Here is a 21380-nt window from a genome sequence, read left to right as displayed (position 1 = left end):
GATTTATGAAATGTAAAGTTTATTCTTCGTCTTCCACTACAGTACACGCTATGCAAAATCAAAAAAGACAAGCTTTCAGAAACATTATGCCTGAAATTTCTGATAATACTGTAGAACAAGGATTTTAAAAAACGTATTCGATTATATGCTCAGTAAAATGGTAAACATTTTAAACAATTACTGCGGATCTTTTTAGAGTTTTTGTAATAAAGTTATGTCATTTTCTTTTTACAAATTATGTCATTATTGATACCTACAGATGATCACACTTTTATTCAAAATTATGGCTATTTTGCACGAAACCTATTTACATATGATTAGTGAAGTGAAGTATTTTTCTAAGTTAAATATTATTTTCGTAATAGGTACATTTTATTTTTGAAAATTCCATTATTATACGCTATCTAGCTTTTAACAGAAATTGCAATTTAAACAATGTCTCCCAAACTAGAAGAAATAGACCGAAGATATAGAATCGAAAGGAAATTCAAATTTTCAGTTTGTGTCAAATTTAATATATTAAGAAAATAAAAACATCCTTGACTGAAAACTTTGAACTTCTAAAGTCCACAATTAATGTATAATTTTTTGATTTGAATTATATTAAGTAACATAGCAGATTTCTTCATGTTTGAACGAATGAAGAAACCAGCATTTTCACTTTTAATTTCGGAGATATTTGATATTTTCAAGAATGCTGCAAACGTCATAAAAAAACATTAATTGCACCGAAATGTCCTATATGTATATCTTATCAACATAATCCATCTTATACGAGACATCCTGTATATTGATAAGATAATATTAAGTTCCCAAAAAGTGAATAGAGGCTAACTAACGTTAAAATACCAGAAATATTAAACCAATCCAAATGTTTCTCATCAAAAGTTTTATTTTGATGTTAAGATTGCTTTATTACAGTTCACTCTATCTTATAAACAAACTTTTTGCGACAAGTTTAATATTAGATAAGCCCAAAAAACTTACATCTATCACAACATTATGCTACAAACATCCACGATACCCAATATCTTCTGAGAGCGATGACAAAAAAAAATTGAAATACGTGGAACGTAATATAAAGATGGCTCCAATAGACCGATCGAAATAAGTCATTTACAGGGAAAAAAAGAAAAAAAAGTTACCTAGACAACGTTAAGAAAAACAAATGCGTAAGCGTGGAGGGTTGATTTGGGGGGTTGAAAACGGGGGAAAACTGGTATTACTGTGATTTCCGGCGAAAGTTGATGTGAAAAAAGTATCCAATATAAAACTTGAAGATCATGCAAAAATCTACAACTCGTGAAAACCATTGCGCACGACCCAGAGCATCATCTCCGTAAGCTTGATTCAAAAGTTGGAAAGTTTCCGTAAAAGTATTCACACAAAAATGCATTATTTTTTTTTCAATATCACCTCAAACAAGGCTGAAATGAAACATAAACGGATTTCCAAAATTTCGGTTTTTTAAATATTTAGAAAAATAAGCATGTTAGCCTTAATTTTTTAGAGGCATAATGTTGGACCTCTGATTACGCAACTTTGCCCCTATTTAAGTTACTTCGTACCTCTTACCGTTTCCGAGATCCCTGTATTTTACGACTATTGAATAAATTAATTAATTTCGTTTCATAAATTTGTAACTTATAATTTTTAAGTGGAAAAGATTAAATCAAGCCACTATTTATCAAAAATAAAATTTTATGCTGTTACTTAAAATATTACTTAATTGAGATGAAGAATACTATAGTTATCTCTCTATATAATAAAAAATAAATGTAAAATTATTACCGAATTTCATCTAATAACGTGAATACTAAGTTTTTTTATGTTATAAAATTTCCCAACCAACATTTAAAAATCTTGAGATTTCAAAAGGTATGAATCCTTGAATATTTTTTTAAAGAATCTCAATGTATTACAGAACTGAACCATCCTTCCAATATTAAATATTTTACTAGTCCTCCATAACTTTTTCAAGAGTCCTTGGATAAATGGAATATTTAAAATGCTTTATACTCTATTAAAAGACCGATGTTTAATATACTTGAATTTATTAATGAAAATTATATACGTACTTCTTGAAATGACATAAAACATGATTTAAATATTTAGTAGAGGTTGTCCTTCTGAATCTCGTTTCAGAAGATAAGTATTTTTTAAATTGAAATTAATTTCTAAGAAAAATATGGCCAATTACACAGGCCAACAAGGAAAAAATTCCAGAGATCAGACAATACGTTTCCGAAGTCATTTGACGCGCTGAATCCGAATCTGGCCTCAGAATTGATCCATCACCCTAGGTTTCCGAGATATTCTAACCTAAAAGTGCAAAAAACACGTATTTTTGCTATTTTCAAGGATATGTAACTTGGCGAAAATTTTTTTTTTCTCAAAACTGAAAATATCATTGGAAACTACTATCTTTCCCCTTCAAAACGCATTTTTTTATTTGTAAAAAGCTTTATTTTTCGCGGAGATATCGTCGATTATCTCGATACTATGGAAAACTGTCCGAATTCAAGACATTACTGCAACTTGAAGAAGTTTGTAAAGTAGGATATTTTTTATGGAGTCATCAAGATGTATTATGACTGACAGAAAATAATGTTAGAAGAACTGATCGTATACAACATCGCAGAAATATCGGCGATACCGCTCCAATTAAGTAAGTCCTAGGAAGAGTATCCTTGGCAAAGTAAAAAAGGTATCAAAAAGTCTTCGCGAGATGCAACAACAGGAAGTCATTGAACCATCCTGCAGTTAATGGACTTTTCTACTAATTTTCATAAAGAATAAAGAAGAAAGAAATCTCTATCAGATTTTATGTGGATTGTAGAAGGTTACATGATGCCACAAATAAAGATAATCGTCCGTTGCCAAGAATAGTTAATACGCTGGACACAATGTCTCAATTTCAATGGTTTTTCCTGTACATAAGGACGACGTTTTCTATAGGGAAGTGTTTGTGGCAGTTTAATGTGATGTTGTTTGGACTCTGTAACATATCAACCACGTATGGAAAACTTTGGTATTACTTTGGAAGTAATACAAGATCTTTGATAATCTGAGGAATGTCGAGGAAGTATTTTAGAAGTCAAGAAGAAGTTTGGCTGAAGTTAAGCCCCAATAAGTGCATTCTACTTTAAAGTTAAGGAGTTAGGTCTCATTATTTCTTGGAGGCAAATATGAATTAAGGAGTTTCTTGGAACTTGTACTTACTATAGGAAGATTGTGAAGTATTATGCAGAAACTGCCAAACTTCTGCATCGACTCATCAAAAATAGTTATATCGACAGGACAATGTCAAGAAGCTTTTCAAAAACTGAAAGAAACTTTGTGCACTTTCCGTTCTGTCATAATCACGGAATAATGTTTACCCTAAACATTGATGCCAGTAGTATTGAAACTGGAACTGTGTTATGATAAGTAGAAGACGGCCAAGAAATGGTGATTTCCTATTTCAGTAAAGTCCAAGCAAGAACTGAAGTACTACGAGACCAGGAGAGAATCACTTGCCACTGGAGAAGGTTTACAAAATGTATCTATGGTCAACCTTTCGTCTTGGGAATTGAACATTGAATTGCTTGCAGCAATTTAGAAACCTGGAAGGTCAAGTGGTAAGATGGCTTCAAGAGTACGACTTTAAAATTGAATACCGGTGAAGGCTTAACTATCGTAATGCTATTTTATCCAGAAGACCATGTCCTGCGACAAGAAGCATGAGAACAGAGACATTTCTTTGCCGAAGAGCTCGCATGCAGGATACAAAAGAATGGGATAATAACATTCTGACTAAAAAACAGAGCCCAAATTTTATCCCCATTTCATTGGAAAACTATAAACATGGTTAAGACTATGTGGTTGGACATTTCTGAGAAATCGCCAATTCTGAAAAGTTACTAGGCATTATGGAATTTTTAGTGGAGAATGTTGTGTTAAAAAGAGTGTAGAAAAGTCCCAATGGCAAAGAAAACATTAAACTGTATTAGTCTAAGACATAAAATCAAAGGCAATTGAAGTAGCAAAATGTTGGAGCTCCTTTTGAGAGAATGGCTATCGGTGTGGCTGGACCTTATCCTCGAAGTAATATCGGGAATCGTTGTATCTTAGTAGTTATGGACTATTTAAGAAATATATGCGATGATTAGATGATAGCGCAGTTTATAATACCTATATGATATCAAAGAACGGCCACAATTGCTGAAGCTCTATTTAAAAATTAGGATGTTAGAAATTTCCAAAACTAGAACTGCACCTCTTCATCCCTAATCAGATGGAATTGTCGAAAGGTTCAACCAAATCACTGAAAATTTCCTGGCTTCTTTCGTTTTCATTGGCATATAGAGCGAAAATTCTCGAAAGCACTAATTAAACATCAGCCAATGTAACTTTTGCCACAGAGATACATCTGTCAATAGATCATGTTGCGAATCGAACATCAGGAAAGTGTAGATGATTACCATAGCCACCTGAAAGATCAAATAAAGTTAGTACTTGAAGAAGTACGCGAAAAATTGCAGATAGAAACTGACATAATAAAGAATCGGTTTGACATGAGTGCCAACAACAATGGTTCCAGAAGCATGAAGATGAGTAATTATATAATCCAAAGGGACACGATAGTGATAAGGTTAATTGTTGTATTGCATAAAACCCAGGAGAATCCCCAATCCAAGATGAAAAATGTTCACATAGATCGATTGAGATTCTATCAAGAAGACTATGCTGAGAATATTGTATTTGGAACAATCGGTTCTGAGAGGGGAGCGGAATTTCGAAAACTCGCCTATTTTGTTAATTTCTTAAAAAATATATATTGATTGTTTGTTAATTTGCCAGTGCTTCCTTTAATACCTTGATGTTCCCACACTAAATTCGATTTTGTCCAAGATGATATAAAGTTGTTAAAGTTTATTTAAATGTTGTAAGTATTTAGTGACAAGACAGTCTGATTTGTTTCCGTTGAACATGTTCCCGATAACGTTACAATATTTACAACCTTTAAGGTTAGTGGCATTGGCATTACAGAAACTATGATTTAAGAAATCTCAAACAGATTTCATTCAATAGTCTAAAGGAATATTTGAAACTGTATCTAGAAATAAATCTAGCAACACGTGCGCACCAACTTTTTCGTATACAACTTCAAAGAATTTATGCCACATCCACTTTAAAAACAAATCGCGCGATCGCGATAAATCAAAAACGCTACCAACACACTAAACTCTCAGACCCGCAATAAAACTAAATCGCATCCTTATTTTCCGATAATTTAAATTCGCACCTGCAGATCGTGACGGCGGCGGTGTATTTACGGCCGACACCCCACGACGCCGGCCGGCGGACCGACACTTCCAACTTCCTAGCGGCGGCTAATAGGCGAAATCAGCGATAAGTTTCGGATTGTGCAAATACACCTGCGTCCGACCGCACGGCAATTATGTCGATAGAGTTAATTACTCCGGCGGACATTTCCCCGGGTAAATACCCGTCTGACGAAGGAAATTAAATACGGTTATACAGCCGATTGTGTGCTGTACCATTAAACCAAACAGGGAGTTGATTATAAAGATTTAATTACTTTTTTCTACCGCCCTACGTAAAGTGCTAACATTACAAATGATGTACAGGGTGATTCACTATATTTTGACCCCCCCCCCCATTAACTTTTTTGTTTTTAGAGTTATAAAAAAATGTGAGATACAAAAGTTGCACGATTTTTTTATGAATTTTTCGATAATGATAGAAGAAAAACAAATGAAGTCCAAACAAAATGGCCGCGGATGTTAACTTTGTTAATTTAAATGAAACACCCTGTATATTGTTACATTTTTTGAGCATAGTCATATAAGGTTTGTTGGGTCCATCTCTAACAATATGCAAGATACTATTAAAAAAAAGAAAAGAAGGTATTTTATGAAGAAAATAAGATATCTTATAATTGTTCGACCTCTTTCAGGCATTTCTGCCTTTTTTCCAATTACGTAAGGATTTACAGATTTAATTGTAATATATTTTGACATATCGGACATTGATATGGTCCAAAATGCATATAGGCATTTTAACTAAATCTCACTAATTAATAATATTTTAGGAATTAAAATAGAATAAAGATCTTCTCCATGCTCTATTTTAATTCTTAATAATATTTCAATTTTCTACTTCTGTGTAACCTATTTAAATTAAATAATAATACAAACTGTCAATCAATAACAATGCTATCATGACATTACCTGTCACTGTCACGGCCTACTTGGCTACTAACATTATCCATGAGTAATTAGGCCTCTCACGGCCTAATTAGTGAGATTTAGTTACAATCCTATACGCATTTTGGACCATATCAGTGTCCGATCTGTCAAAATATATTATAATTAAATCTGTAAATCCTTACGTAATTGGAAAAAGGCAGAAAGAGGTCTAACAATTACAAGATATTTTATTTACAGTGGGCGACCAAATTATTAGGGACAGTATTTAGTTTCTTCTATTTTCTAATTTGATTGAATATTTTGAACAAACAGTTGGTTCTATGGCTTGCAGCTATTTTTTTATTCAAGAGTATATTATTAAGAACATAAAAACAACGAGTTACGTGGGCGAAACTATTTATTTTTTTTCGTAAAAGTTATATGTGCATTAATGGAAATCTGCTAAAATTAATCTTAGTATTTACTCATGCAAAGGGTGCCGAAATTAGAGCTTTTATGTCTCGAGGCACGCTCTCTATACAGACTTTAGAATTCTGTTGGAGTTCGACGTTGTGATGCCATTCTCTGATGAGAGTTTAAACCAACTGGTGCTTGGTGGTGATCAGCTCATTAGCAATCGCCTGTTTGGTGAGTCCCCACATGTTCTCTTAGGGTTCATGCCCGGTCAGGGCAAAATTGTAATGTTTTTTCGGCTAAGAATGCACTAATATTCCTGGCCTTGTGGCACGGTGCCAAATCGTGCATAAAAATGGGCTCTGCATCACAAGGGAACCATTCTTCGATCTGTGGCAGTATCCGGATTGTTTGTACTTGCTTCATGATCCCCTCCACTATGTACAGGCGTCTTATGTCCTTTGCTGGAACCACAGACCCATACTATGACACCAACCTGGCATTTAACCCTCACCACAAGGCAGTCTGGCTAGAACTGCTCTCTCCAAGACGGAGAAATTAAGTTTTGTCGACCAAAATTTGAAACGCTGATTCGTCGGAAAATATCGAAATAATCACAAAAAAATCTTTATTAACACTATTTAATTAGTTGTTCTCATTCTAATGCAGTCGTACAAATGTGGTTTTTTGATCGGATTTTCTTCTACCAATCATCTCCGGACTGTCATTTGGAAAATTACAATTTCTTCATTGTTTATTATAGTAATTCTATACGAAATATCAATAACGTTTTGATAATTCGTGACAGGAAAAACCCGCGAAGAACGATTCATAAATATTTTTTAGCATCTCACTGTAACAAAAGTTTTTAAAAAACTACTACCATAAGAAGAGTTACCTCACTTATCTGATAAATGATGCAGGATATCAGGTTGTCACTCAACAAAAATATTAATAACAGTACTAACTGCTATACAAAAGAAAAAACCTTGTGAAGACCTATTTGTTTTTTCAAAACAAAAATTTGAACTAGAAACTTCATAAATGAGTACTGTCCCTAATAATTTGGTCATCTACTGTACTTAATAAAAAACATTATTTTCTTTTTTTAATAGTATCTCGCTTATTGTTAGAGACGAACCCAACAAACCCTATATGATAAAATATGCAGGGTGTTCCATTTAAATTAACAAAGTTAACATCCGCGGCCATTTTGTTTGAACTTCATTTGTTTTTCAAATATTATTTTCGAAAAATTCATAAAAAATCGTTCAACTTCTGTATTTTACATTTTTTTATCTCTTTAAACAAAAAAGTTAAAGTGAGGGGTTAAAATATAGTGAATCACCCTGTACACAACCTAAATTTAATATTTTTTTCGCACTAGTGCACTAGTAAATAGAAGATACAAACAAATACTTATTTTTGGTTCTAGATTGCGAAATATCGCTATTATATTCAAGAATGATGAGCGTGCCGACGAGTTAAAAAACATTCATGAATGCAAAGGCGATTTCACAGTTTTGTACCAAACAATAATTTTTCGCAAACTACTTCAAAATAATATTGAACAAAGTATCAATAGTTATTTGCCTCTGTTCTCCCTATTTGTTATATCCACTGTGTATGATTCTATGAATTGTAAGAAAAATTGGTGTTCCAATATCAGTGACGATTGGTACGGGGAATTCTGGGGCGGCGCCCCCTTCCTAAAATTATTCATAGTAAAAAAAAATAATTTAGTTTAGATCTAGATAATTAAACAGATCAGATTTATGAAACACATTAAAAGGAAAATGTAAATTTTGTAACGTGCAGTCAATTTAAAACCATTTGCAACATTTGAAAAACTCTGAATACATTTGTAAAGTGTTTACAGCGGTGGCCCTGGTTACCGTCGTGCAGCAGTGAGTAAATGAGTGGGAGTAGTGCATATTTACTATTAGTCCAGTCGGTAGATGTTCGGCCTGTGTCAAACCTTGATAACTCGGAAATAACTACACAGGCCTACTTTAAATGATGAGTACAATAACAGGTTAATTTGCTGACAAAGTATTTTATCAGGAAAAAAAGTTATTAACAATTGAATTGCGAAAATTCCTTTTTTAGTAGTTTTCTTTAAATAACTCAGCGGGATGATTTTGTACGAAAAAATGCTTAAGACATGATTTGTTCGTAATAAAAATAGCTACAAAAGGGATGTAGTCCTATTACGAAATTTGCAATAACAAAGCCGTGAAATTGAAAAAAAATTTAAATACACAAATACTGATTTTACTTAAAAACATATTGATAAGTCTTCGATGTTGCCACTTACGATTGCAACTGACTCGCGAACTCTTTGAATAATTATTACAAATCTCGCTGCATTTATAGCATATCCACCAATCAGCGTCAAACGTTAATAAACCACTAATAAAAACAATAAGTGATTACAACAAGTTTAATTACACTAGGCTAATACCGAAAGATAATAGACTTTTAGATCTCCAGTTAAGAAACAATAAATTTTAACGAGAACTGGAGATATATTGTTGAAACACTAAATTTAAAAACGGATCAGTGACAGCCATAAAATTCTGCACATTTGTGTCCATTTATCCATTACTGTAACTCTTAAAATAAGAAAAATACCTGTATAGGACAATTAAAAAGTTGTAACACTGTAAATTGTTCAGAAAATATATGGTCCTTTGTATAACCCAAAAAAAAATAGTTATAGACAATTCTAACGTTCCATTTTATCTAAATAATGAAGAATATTAATGAAATATGTTTTAACTCACCGACATGAACGATGGGTTCAACTGCCATTTCATGTAGAATATCTTCCACCAACTTACTTTCGACCGAATACAGTTCATGTTGAGAGATGTAATATTGGAACTTTTCCAACACGGTAGAATTTTTCCTGAAACAAGGAATCGTATTATATTCACATACTAACAACTAAACTGTGTTTAATATAACCGGAGACAAAAAAGTTGTGTCAATCATCACTGTGGATCCTTTTATATGCCAATGCCCCAAAATTATTTAGAATTATCTAGTCTAATGATGATTGTAATTAACCGTCAAAAGCCACACTAGTGCGAATTCGCACCACCGCTTTTTTAATAGCTGGTATTTCTCAGGTAGAAGCTGCCGAGGGTTCTCCCACCACGATAATTCCTTCTATAGCCCAAACAGTCAAGCCGTACCACAGCTGGCCTCACTCTGTTATTGTCGGCCAAATTAGAAAGTTTGAAAGGTCCGATCGGTGTGAACTCGCACTACTGTGAATTTAGTGTGGGCAAAAATGTGACTGAATTTGACCTATCATATAATCTAGAAATAAAGTGAATTGAAATGCAAACTTCAGATTTTTTTTCACCTCATCTTACATGTTGAATTCACTAGAACATTGTTTATTTAATGTCAATAATTTTTCAAACTTTTTTTCATTAATAGTTAATATTGTTTAAATTAATATTTTATATGTATGGACGAGTGCAAAAGAAACAAGAATTTACAGAAAAGGACCCAAAAATCACAACTTCAAAAAAATGCCTATATTCGAAAAAGCGGGAAAAATCGACATTATCATGTTATCTAATATGGGGTATTTTTTTCTTAGAAATATAGACTGAACTTCAAAATCTTTTTTTTTACTTTTTCTCTAGCCATTATTTACAAAAAAAAAAGAAATACGAATTAAAGAAGTCATTTTTCGAAAAATGTTTTTTTTTTTCAATCGCATTTTTATGAACAAATTAATTTTTTTCAAAACTAATTACATCATTTGATTTCTCAGAAAATTTTATCCCAATTTTGTTATACGTAGATTCTTTATGTTTTCGTTAACAAATAAAGACGTATAAATGTTCAAAATTGGCAACAACGCAATTAGTACTAGTTTGGTCTTTGAGGGTTAATTAAACATAACAAAATACCATTGTTTTAGTTTTATTAAAAATTATAACGATTTTGATTATTTCATTAATAATAACTAATCAAAGAGTTACCGTCGTAACAGATTTCGGAGTGTTCTTTGACAGTAAGAGTTTTGATTGTCATATAGACAATATTTCTAATAAAATGTTAGGTTTTATATTAATATGTAAACACTTTAGACATGAGAAGAAATCAATAAAATTATTTTCTTACGACATTTTAATACCATATATAATTATTTATTTGGCATAATAGTTCTGTTGATATGTTATAATTAAATTATTTTAAATATTTTGTTAAACGCTTGCAATTGTTGTAATTGAATGTTCTTTTTTAAATTGTAGTTACGTTTGTTTTGTTTTGATTGTTTTTGACTTTTAGTACTGTGTTCTTTCTTTGTCTGTTTAAGTATGTTGTTATGCAGGGTGCTAATGAACTTATGTCAAAAATTAATAGGGGTGAAAACTGAGTTAATTGATGTCACGTCACAAACTTGTATCGCAAGTTTAAGGTCACAGAGAAAAAAGCTAATTAGAAATGTGTTTAAAACTGTTTCGGAACTGCTGAAATACATGTATTTTATCGCGGCGAGTTTGTAGGTTTGTAATACATTGTTGTAGTGATTGCTGTGCTGTTTTTCGAGAATATATATAATAGTCGTATTTCCAACTTTTCTTTTGAAAATGGCGCATTTATTTAGCAATCGCGAATATTATGATATGCTCATAATTTATGGCGAAGCAAAAAAAAAGCCCACAGAACTTGTCAACTTATCTTGAACGACGCGCCCCCGCACCGCGAACATTTGTTGCTGTAGCGCAGAGTTTTGGACACCGGTGAACTACTACCGCGTCGAGGTCGCGCCGGTGGCCCAGGGCGAGCACTAAGAATCTTAAATGTTGAGGAGATGATTTTAGATCTCGTCGAAGAAGATCCGCATCGTAACACCAGAAATATAGTACACCAAGTAAATATTTCGCATCCTGTTGTGTGGCGGACATTACAAAAAGCTCAGTTGTACCCATTTCATAATCAACGTGTTTAAGCGCTTACTCCTGATGATTTTCCACTACGTCGATGTTTTTGCGAATGGTTGCTTCAAGAACATGTAAGAAATCCTCAATTTACAGCGCAAATACTTGTTACAGATTGCAGTCGAAATGGTGTACGTAATGTCCACAACACTCACCACTGGATATCGAAAATCCTGACGAAATACGCCACGGTGCCTTTTAGCAACAGTTTACAGTGAACATGTGTGCCGGTATCATTAATGACACTTTAATATGACCTTTTGAATTGCCTAGACGCTTAGACGGTGCGTGGTTACTGCATGATTGAGTTTTTTTCTATACATTACTTTTCCCGATCACTGGATAGGCCGCGGCAGCCTAGTAAGATACCCCTTTAGAGTTCTTTTTGTGAAAAGTGTTGTGTATTGCGACATCGTATTGCCGAAGCTTATAATACGATTCGAGAGGACTTGATAATGTTGCAACGCGTGCGAGCGAATTGTATACGTCGCGCTGAAGCTTGTGTGCAAGCAAATGGTGGGTACATCGAACATCTTCTATGAAAATCAGCAGTTCTCAGAAGGTAGCTCCCTGCAATGTTGAGGTAAGTCAAGTTGAGGTGTATTTACCTCACTTTGACATAAGGGACATGTGGCAAAATTATTTGACATAAGTTCATTAATACCCGGTACATTTAATACTTTCCTTTATTATTTTCCATCATTTATTAATATATTATAGTCTGGAAATGAAAGAGAGTAATGAAACCCCGAGATAAGAACCGGCCATGGGCGTGGTAATATTTCGTACACTCATTTTATTTTAAAAAAGAAATACCAACGCTAAACAAAATTTTAAGTGAACTTTCAGAGGACAACGATTTGCCAAAAATCAGTAGAAGCAAATTATGGGCCGTCTTACGAGAGTTGAATTTTTGCTGGGAAAAGCAGAACAGGAAGTCAGTTCTTATCGATAAAGATGAAATTATTTGTTGGCGAAGATCCTACTTAAGATCAATTAGAAAATTCCGTGACGAAGGGAGGAATATTTATTATCTAGACGAAACTTGGGTCAACGAGGGATATACTGTAACAAAAGTATGGCAAGATAAAAATGTAAAAAGTTTTCGACAAGCATTTTTGGATGGACTTTCAACAGGGTTCAAGGCACCTTCAGGTAAAGGGCGAAGATTAATAGTGACACATATAGGTAGTGCCAGTGGTTTTGTAGATGGCGGTTTACTTTTATTTGAATCTAAAAATACAGGTGACTATCACGAAGACATGAACGCAGATGTTTTCGAAGAGTATTTTACACAGATGTTGGATCTTATTCCTCCGGGGTCTGTAATTGTCATGGATAATGCCAGTTACCATTCACGGCAGACCGAGCGGACGCCTACGACTGCTTGGAGGAAAGCCGATATAATTCAATGGTTATCCGGAAAAAACATTTCTTTTGAAACAAATATGGTGAAAAAGGAACTTTTGACACTTGTCAATCTTAATAAAGATCAGAAAAAATATGTTATCGATGAAATGGCAACAAATCGCCAAATAACGGTACTACGGTTACCACCTTATCACTGTGAACTTAACCCAATCGAATTAGTCTGGGCGCAGGTAAAAGGAGATGTAGCGCGAAATAATACGACGTTTAAATTAAGTGACGTGAAAATTTTGTTAAAAAATTCCTTGGAACGAGTAACTGCAGATAACTGGCAAAGATGTATACATCATGTACAAAAAGAAGAGGAGAAAATGTGGGAACTCGATAATTTAATTGACGTTACTGTGGAACCTATCGTTATCAATCTAGGAGACGAAGATAATTCATCAGAATATTCAGAGGATGAATTTTAATATACCTACTTTTTTATTTTCTTTATTGTACATTTATACAACACTACATTTACTCACCATAATTTGAATTTTCAAAATACATATATTTTTGTGTGGAATAAAAGTCTATTCATTAAATTTAAATAAATATTTTGATAATAATATTGAATAATTTTATTTGAATTACTAAAAACCCTCTTAACCCGGTTATGATGCTTAAAGTAGCCTCATGTTTTGAAATGCTGTTTTTATATTGTTTACTTATAAGAGAAATGGACCGAGAAATTGAAGCGGCATAGACAAAGACGGATTGTCGGGGATTAAATTTTAGCTACCTGTTACAATTTAGTACAGTCCGATCGCAAAAAGTTTTTTTAAAAGTACACCTCATCTATACGGAAAATGCATAATATAAAAATATTGAATATAAGCACCAGTACTACATTTATTTACGATTTGCATACCTAATGAGCTTTTATTACTCTCTTTCATTGCTAAACAGACTATAGTAAATTAGTGAAAACTATTGTGGGTCTTTCAGGAGTAATAATGTTCCAGAATTAAGTCAACCAAATGAAAGCTACAGGAGCTAAAAATAAAATATATAACTTTAACAATAATATGTTTTTCGTTAGGCCAAAATAGTCTTATTTTATATTTTTCAGAAATAAGAGAATACACAAATAGAGGGCGTAACATATATCTTCTACAAAATTAGATAATTGTGTACACAATAAGGAGAAATAATTGAGCGAACCCGGTGCCTTTTACGGCAGGAATCCGATATTAAGACGCGCCTTGTAAGTTTGCACCGGATATTAAGGTGTTTCGTTCTTGTTGTGATTACATTATTCCAGCTCGTCTAATTACATCCTGAATATAAACCATTAGTCGACTAATTACCATTGCGGACGTCAAAAACGGCAATCCGCCGGCTCCTCATATTTTATGTAAACGCGAAGGCGCTATCAATCATGCAACACCGATAAGACCTCGGCGATCGAAGTGGATGATGTCTCCGTGCGGCGTTGGCGAACAGCTTTGGGGTAATAGTGACGGGATGTCTCCAGTTTGTATGCTAATCGCGGGATACAAGGTGCTTTTCTTAGGAGGAAAACCATTATTACGCTTCGCGACATGACATCCGCGTCAACCCCTTCATTGTTAACGCCTAATTTGATGGCTGCGACTATATTACTTACAGTTGGGAGGCTAAGTCGAAACAAACCGCCCAACTTCGGTTGGGATTATGTCGACCGGGAAGTTTGCGCCGACAATTTTCTGTTTGACACTCTGTCGTTTAGCGCAGCCTACGCCGTTGGAAATAATTATGTAACTTGTGTAATGTTCGAATATTTAGGGTCTTTTAAAATGTTTCTCAAACAGCTAGGCGTAAAAGGTATCATCCATGGTTCAATGGATTTAAGTATAATAAAAACAAAACAATTGCATATTCACTTGTAATACCACTAGAAGTCAAATTATACCCGAAAAGTTTTTAAAGCTCACGAATATTTTTAAATTTATCCCGAGTCGTTAGGCGTTAGAAGAAAATTTTACAATAATATGGGTTTATAGTAGACAAATGCTGTAACAAAAGCCGGGACGCGTAGTAATTTATTTATTAGTTCTCGGAACGGATGGGCCAAAAAGTAAAATATTTCAGTCAACACTAATTTATCGAAAAGTTAAAGGTTCTCAAGTAGGTTTAGCGTCCTTCGGAGAAGGCATTATGGAATTTAACAGTATTTTTGAACAAGTTCACTTAGACTGTCGCGGTCATGTGTTGAGCATCAGGTATAAAGAGAAAAACCGATATTTCAAATAATGCGCGAAATGCATTCCAAAGAACGTAGGAATTCCAAGTTAGTTAGAAGTTGTTAGAAAAATAATAATAGATCAAATAGATAGTTTTTAGGCGGATTTTCCAAGCTATAAGAATAGATTAAATTAGACTGACTAATCCGTCCCGTATTGCTACACGGAGTCACTAGAGGAAGGCTAGGGTTATTTGCGAGTTCAGTTAGTCACATAATTATTTATATAAATGTAAGTCCAGTCAATTAGGTAATTATTAACATAGTATAGTTATACCAAAGCGTCCCGATATTCAGGAGCCTACCAATAAGATAAGAACAGAAACTTCTGGCCCAAGAAATGGGCGTGTCGAAGCGAGGTGTCGAATTCAGGAGAGATCTCCGAAAAACAGGCAGTTTTTCCTTGGATTCCACATTGAACAGTCTACTCAGTTTTAGAGTCTCGGGTTAATCTCGGGTTCCAACTTAAGTATACAACCAACCACTGTGCATGAGCGACATACGGTAAGTGTCTGGTATTCATTCTCTGAGAGTACAACATCTCTAAGTTCCCACGTATCAATTAAAGTGTAATGATAATTATAAACTCCCTTTCGAGAAGTTAATAGTAAACTTGTTTGTCAGTTAATACCGTTATGATACTGGTCATAGCGGTAGAAAGATAATTAAAAAAATAACCCCTCAGGTTACAATGCTATTTACAATATTTATTGTACTTAAATTGCCAAAACATATTTGTGCCATGGTGTATTTCACTTTGGGATGGAAAAATCTATCCCCCAAGTTTTCTATTTAAAAAAGTATATCTCTAAAGCCAACAAAAAAGTATTTAAATTTGTAAATACATAATTTTGTTTAAGTTATTTTTAACACTGATAAACGAAATTAGGAGCAATGGTTTATTAGTAAGAAATATGCCGTTAAAGGAAACAGTGCAATTACAAGTTTAAATTTCGTTTATTTAACAATTTTAATGCGGACAAAACTGACATAGTAAAAAACGTACTTTCTAAAAATATTCTATCAGTCTAACACAACCTAAACAATGTAACCAATCTAAACGTCCTAAAATCTAAAAAATAACTAACTATTATTGTTATATATGATATATCGTCGCTGCGCCTCTAAAATCCGCTATGTGCACTTTGGAAAATTTTTAAGGAGACACAAATAACGTTATTACCAAATTATTTTTCATTTTTAATATACAAATAAGGAATCATTAAACAAAAATTATTGACAGATTTTATTTTTCGAAGCATTATTCTATTTAAAAATCGGATATTTTGTATAGAAATTATTTTATTATTTGTTAAACACATAGCGGATTTTGGTTGTTGTTTTACATGCACATAGCTGTTTTCGTAAACTAAAGAAGCCTAAGAAAGCAGTACAATAAAATCATTTATCATTTTATTTAAATAAATCAAGAAATTCAGTAAAGTTTATAAATAACAGAATCGACAATTATCGTCAAACATAACAAACATTAAAATTGAAAAACAAAGTAAAAAGTAATTGTTATTATTTATTTCACCTCGATATTAGTAGAATTTACTTTTTTTTCAGATTATCATAGAAAAGATGATGGTCCTTATGCATTGAATCTTTTAAAGACTGCAATGCATCGTACTTTGACTTTTCAATTTTCAGCTGTTCCTTGTACAATTTCTTTGGAGGATTGGTATTGTGACTAGGTCTACGTTGGGGCAGGAGAGTCCATTCATCGCTATGTCTGAGTTTGTAAGAGACTTTACCATTTTCGTAAAGAATAGCCCTGATATTTGCAACTGTAGGATCACCTGTCTTTTTCCCTGGCCTTACCGATGAAAAATTGTTTGGAAGGCTCTCAAAGTCTTTAAAAAAGAGTAATCCACATGGTTTATCACATAAGGCTGTTTAGATCTCGCCTGTCTCATTCTGCTTACATATTCGGCGGGCGTAAAAATAGGCGCTTTGAAGTAATGTTCTAATGATGAATGTACAGAGTCTACTTCCATCATAGTATGGCCTTTTTCGAGTATGATTTGTTCAATGTTAATTGCTGGATTTAAAACTGTGTAATCTGCTAGAGCACTGACGAGGATCTTATTTTTATTTTGATATGCGCATTCATCAGAAATTAGGATAACTTTTTCTAGTCCCACTGTTACTTTTTGGATAAAGTCCATTATACATGTTGTGAACTCGTTAGATGAAACTGTACCATCAGCTTCATGCCATACATAACAGTGTACATCCTTGTTATTATTTATGTAAATGGTGAAGTTATGTATCTGGAGTTTCTGTTTGTAATATTGTTTAGAGACTAATAATTTCGGACAAAGTAGAACGCTTTGCACATCCATTGTGATCACCATTGTATTATCTGAGCACAATGAGATCGCATTCTGCTTAGCTGCACGGGCTTCATCTTTCTTCACTATATGAAGATCATACTCTGCCTTATCGATATTCCCAGTGGTAAATTCGGCACAAGTGTCACACTGGTCCTTCCTAGGTTTAAAAATCGATATTTTGCTTTTGTGGAGGTGTTCATTGAATAATTTTCTTTCTACTGATGTTTTTCCATTTTCATCACACCATTCTTTATAAACTTTGTGCATGTGATTATATGATCTGAATGTTGATTCAACATAAATACGTGAGGTCGAGGCCCTGCAATAGTGACTTGGTGTTTTTGGTAATAAATGCAGCCATTCGATAACAGACTCAGACTTTGATTTTTTATGATTAGTAGCTTTGGAATTAAACTCTTTCTTCTGCTTTTTGTTCAATTTTCTCTTTTGAATTTGTTTATTTCTTTTGTTAATTTTGTTTTTATCATCATGGCTTTCATTTATATTAGTTTCATTTAAACTACTTTCGTTGCTGCTCTTACTTAAGTTTACGTTATCTTGTATCCAACTATTGAATGCATCCTTTTTTATGTCGAAAGTCGCTAAAAAGAATTGCCTGCAAACACGAACTTTTATTCCATTTTCATTTGGTAAATAGCAATCATATCCATTATGTTTACGTGCATGTCGTTGATTTGTTTCTTTTCTGCGTCTCATAATTGGTCGAAAATCAACCAAGCCCTTGATGTAATATTGTTTGGCACTCCAACTTTCTAATCCCCAAAACATATCAAAGTGTCGTTTCCTAAGTTTTTTATTTATATTAGCGCACATAAAACTTCTCTTACTGATTTGTTTAGTTTCTTCATGAGGGCATGACTTCTCCTTTAAATTTCTTGCTTCTCTTTGTACTTCAATGTATTCATTTTTGGCAATCCTTTTCAAACTGTTATAATTTTGTCCTCGTACACGCAGCATTTTATTTTTCTCTCTTTTTGATAACTTTCTCCGTTTTTTTCTATTGTCAGAATTATCAGAATCACTATCATGATCATGTATGTTTTCAATGTTATTTATTTCACTTTCCTCTTCTAAAATGTCCCTGTCACCATCAATATTTTCTTGAACTAAAATACCAATTTCAGTTGATTTTCCATCATCTATATTCTTGTCAATATTTAGATAGCTAACCGTTTCCTTAATCGGACTTTCTAATTTCTCAGCTTCTAATGTTTCCATAGTAATATCACTATTTTCCATGACACTATGTAAAGGTATTAAAAGACCGTCGTCCATTACTTCCATCTCTGTGCAGACAGTAACATTTTCATTGTTTATAGTACTTAGCTCAAAAGTTTCACCAAACCAATGTGACCCCTCAGCGGTAAGATTAGAATATTTACTATTTTCAAAATTTTCTGCAAATGTTTGTAATTAAGTATCCAGGTCTAAATTATTGAGATTATTATTTAGTGTTTCGTTGTGACTTATAACACTCAAATTTTGAGGAGAGAACATAGATTTTTGTTCATTTGTGTGAATATTTATTTTCACAGGTGTGTTTGAGAAAAACACATTTTCTTTGTTTATATCATAATTTGGGCTTAATGAAGTTTCAATTTTATTTTTCAAGGCTAAGTTGACAATATAACGTGCTCTTGACTTGTTTTTCTCCATTTTGCAACTAAAAATAACAAAGAATACCCCTATCAGTTAGAAATAATCTTGTATTTTTAAATTATTAGAAATACCTATTTTGTTAACTCAAGATTATCCGTTAATTTTACAAGCATGCTACGAATTATTTTCTATTATTATACGCGAAAGCCATAAACCATTTTCTATAAAAAATACTTCAAATCTTGAACTACGCCTATGTCTATTTATTCGCGATTTCCCGCGCTAACCTTACAAAAGAAATACGAAATTTGTCTATATTACTTATTCATAAAGGATTAATTATTCTCTAAGTCAAATATAGTCATACAATCGTAATATAGTGTTCTTACCTCATTAAAAACTAGATTATTAATTGAAAAAATAATGACTATCACTGAACCAAACAAGCTATGCGGACGAAAATATCAGAAAACAGCCATTCTGAATAAGTAGAAATCCGCTATGTGTATTATGCTTGCACATAGAGAGTTACGGCGCGCAATTCAAATGGGCCAAAAAACGCTAAGTGCAGGAAATGATTATTTTCTTCACATAGCGCCTCTCGACGACACACTTTTTGGATGTACACATAGGGTGATTTATATTTTGGTTCTTTTGTAACAAAATGCTTAGTATTTTCACATATAGCTGATTTTCAATTGACGGAGTTTGATTCACTCTTTATATTAACACACATATCTCATTTTGGAGGCGCAACGACGATATGGTGCATGTTTTGAGCAATTGTTGCGTTGAAAAGTAATAAACTTAACAATTACATTTTAATGTTGCAACCCTCCATCTCTTGAAAAATAATAAATTTGAGCAGTAGTCAGAATTGGTCTTTCTGTCACCTTTCCAGTGAGAGGTCACGCGCCATATTGTTGCATTTGGTTTTCGCCCTCCTTAAAGGGCTACATTTTGCATATTGCTTGAAATACATTCAAACATTGACATGTCACGGGAATTTTTTGAAAAATTATTCAGTTCCAGTCTCCACCCTGTATATTATTACATTCAATGTCGACACATGTATGTGTTAGGTTTTTCCATATGATAATTAATACCACATCTTACCATACTGCTTCGTTTTCACGGGAATCGGTGGAGTAGTAGCACCTTCACCTCTTTGGGACCTAGCGGCTAACCAAACATAATAAATTGTATCTGGATATAGTCCTGTTAAAGTGTATGTCTCTGATATGGGTATACGTCTATGATGTTTTTGTTTAGCATTGGTATCATTCCAGTACAGTTCATAACTGACTATGCTTTCTGCCAAGTATGTTGGTTTACTCCATTGTAATGCCAATGAAGTTTCTCCAATATCTGAGGTACGCAAATTACTAGGCTGTTTTGGTACACCTGAAAGTTATAGAAGAATGTTAGAAACCAATTTTTATATTTAAAGGAGAGATCATAAATATCTATTTACTTATTTAGTTAATTAACTCTTACATAATTTTCCAGTTAATTGAAGAAAAAAAAATGTATAGTAATGTAAATTTAGTTTTAAAATTTTTATCAAACACTAAGTATAACAATGGCATCAAAATTTATACAAATTGTTTGCAACACAAAGAACGTATTTAGTTTTTCTTTTTTTGGGTATTTTTCATGATGTAATTTCAACTCAATAATTAACAAATAATAATGACTGTCCTGCAAGGATTAGTAGTTTTTTTAAAGAAATATATAGAGTGTCCCTGAAAAGTATGGACAATGCTTGACCACAGGTTCCTCGGATGAAAATAAGACTATTTAGTCTAACCTACTTATATACAAAAATGCACGCATACTGAGGTATAACCGAGGGATGTTTCGCTGTCTAGATTTTGTACATCAAAATGCATTCCCCGAGAAAAAGCACGAAATTAAAATGCCGAAATTCCACAATCCTCGGTATGAAAAAAAATTTCCGAAATACCACCGTAATGTCCCCGAAATGCCAGAAATACCAGAAAATGCCTCTAAATGCCAGGAAATATTCTTGATATACGTTGTAAATATGTAATTCATATTGTTTCAATAAAACCTGTTTTAACAAATCTGCAGCCTTTATTTTTCCTTGAGGTAGAATAATTCTTTTAGACAACAAAACTTGCTATTATTAAAAGAAAATATATTTAAAAAATAAGAAAAATGGAAAAATTACTTGTTTTACATATGT

This window comes from Anoplophora glabripennis, unplaced genomic scaffold (genome assembly GCF_000390285.2).
Source record: "Anoplophora glabripennis isolate ALB-LARVAE unplaced genomic scaffold, Agla_2.0 scaffold110, whole genome shotgun sequence".
NCBI lineage: Eukaryota > Metazoa > Arthropoda > Insecta > Coleoptera > Cerambycidae > Anoplophora > Anoplophora glabripennis.
Note: the sequence above shows the minus strand (reverse complement) of the source record.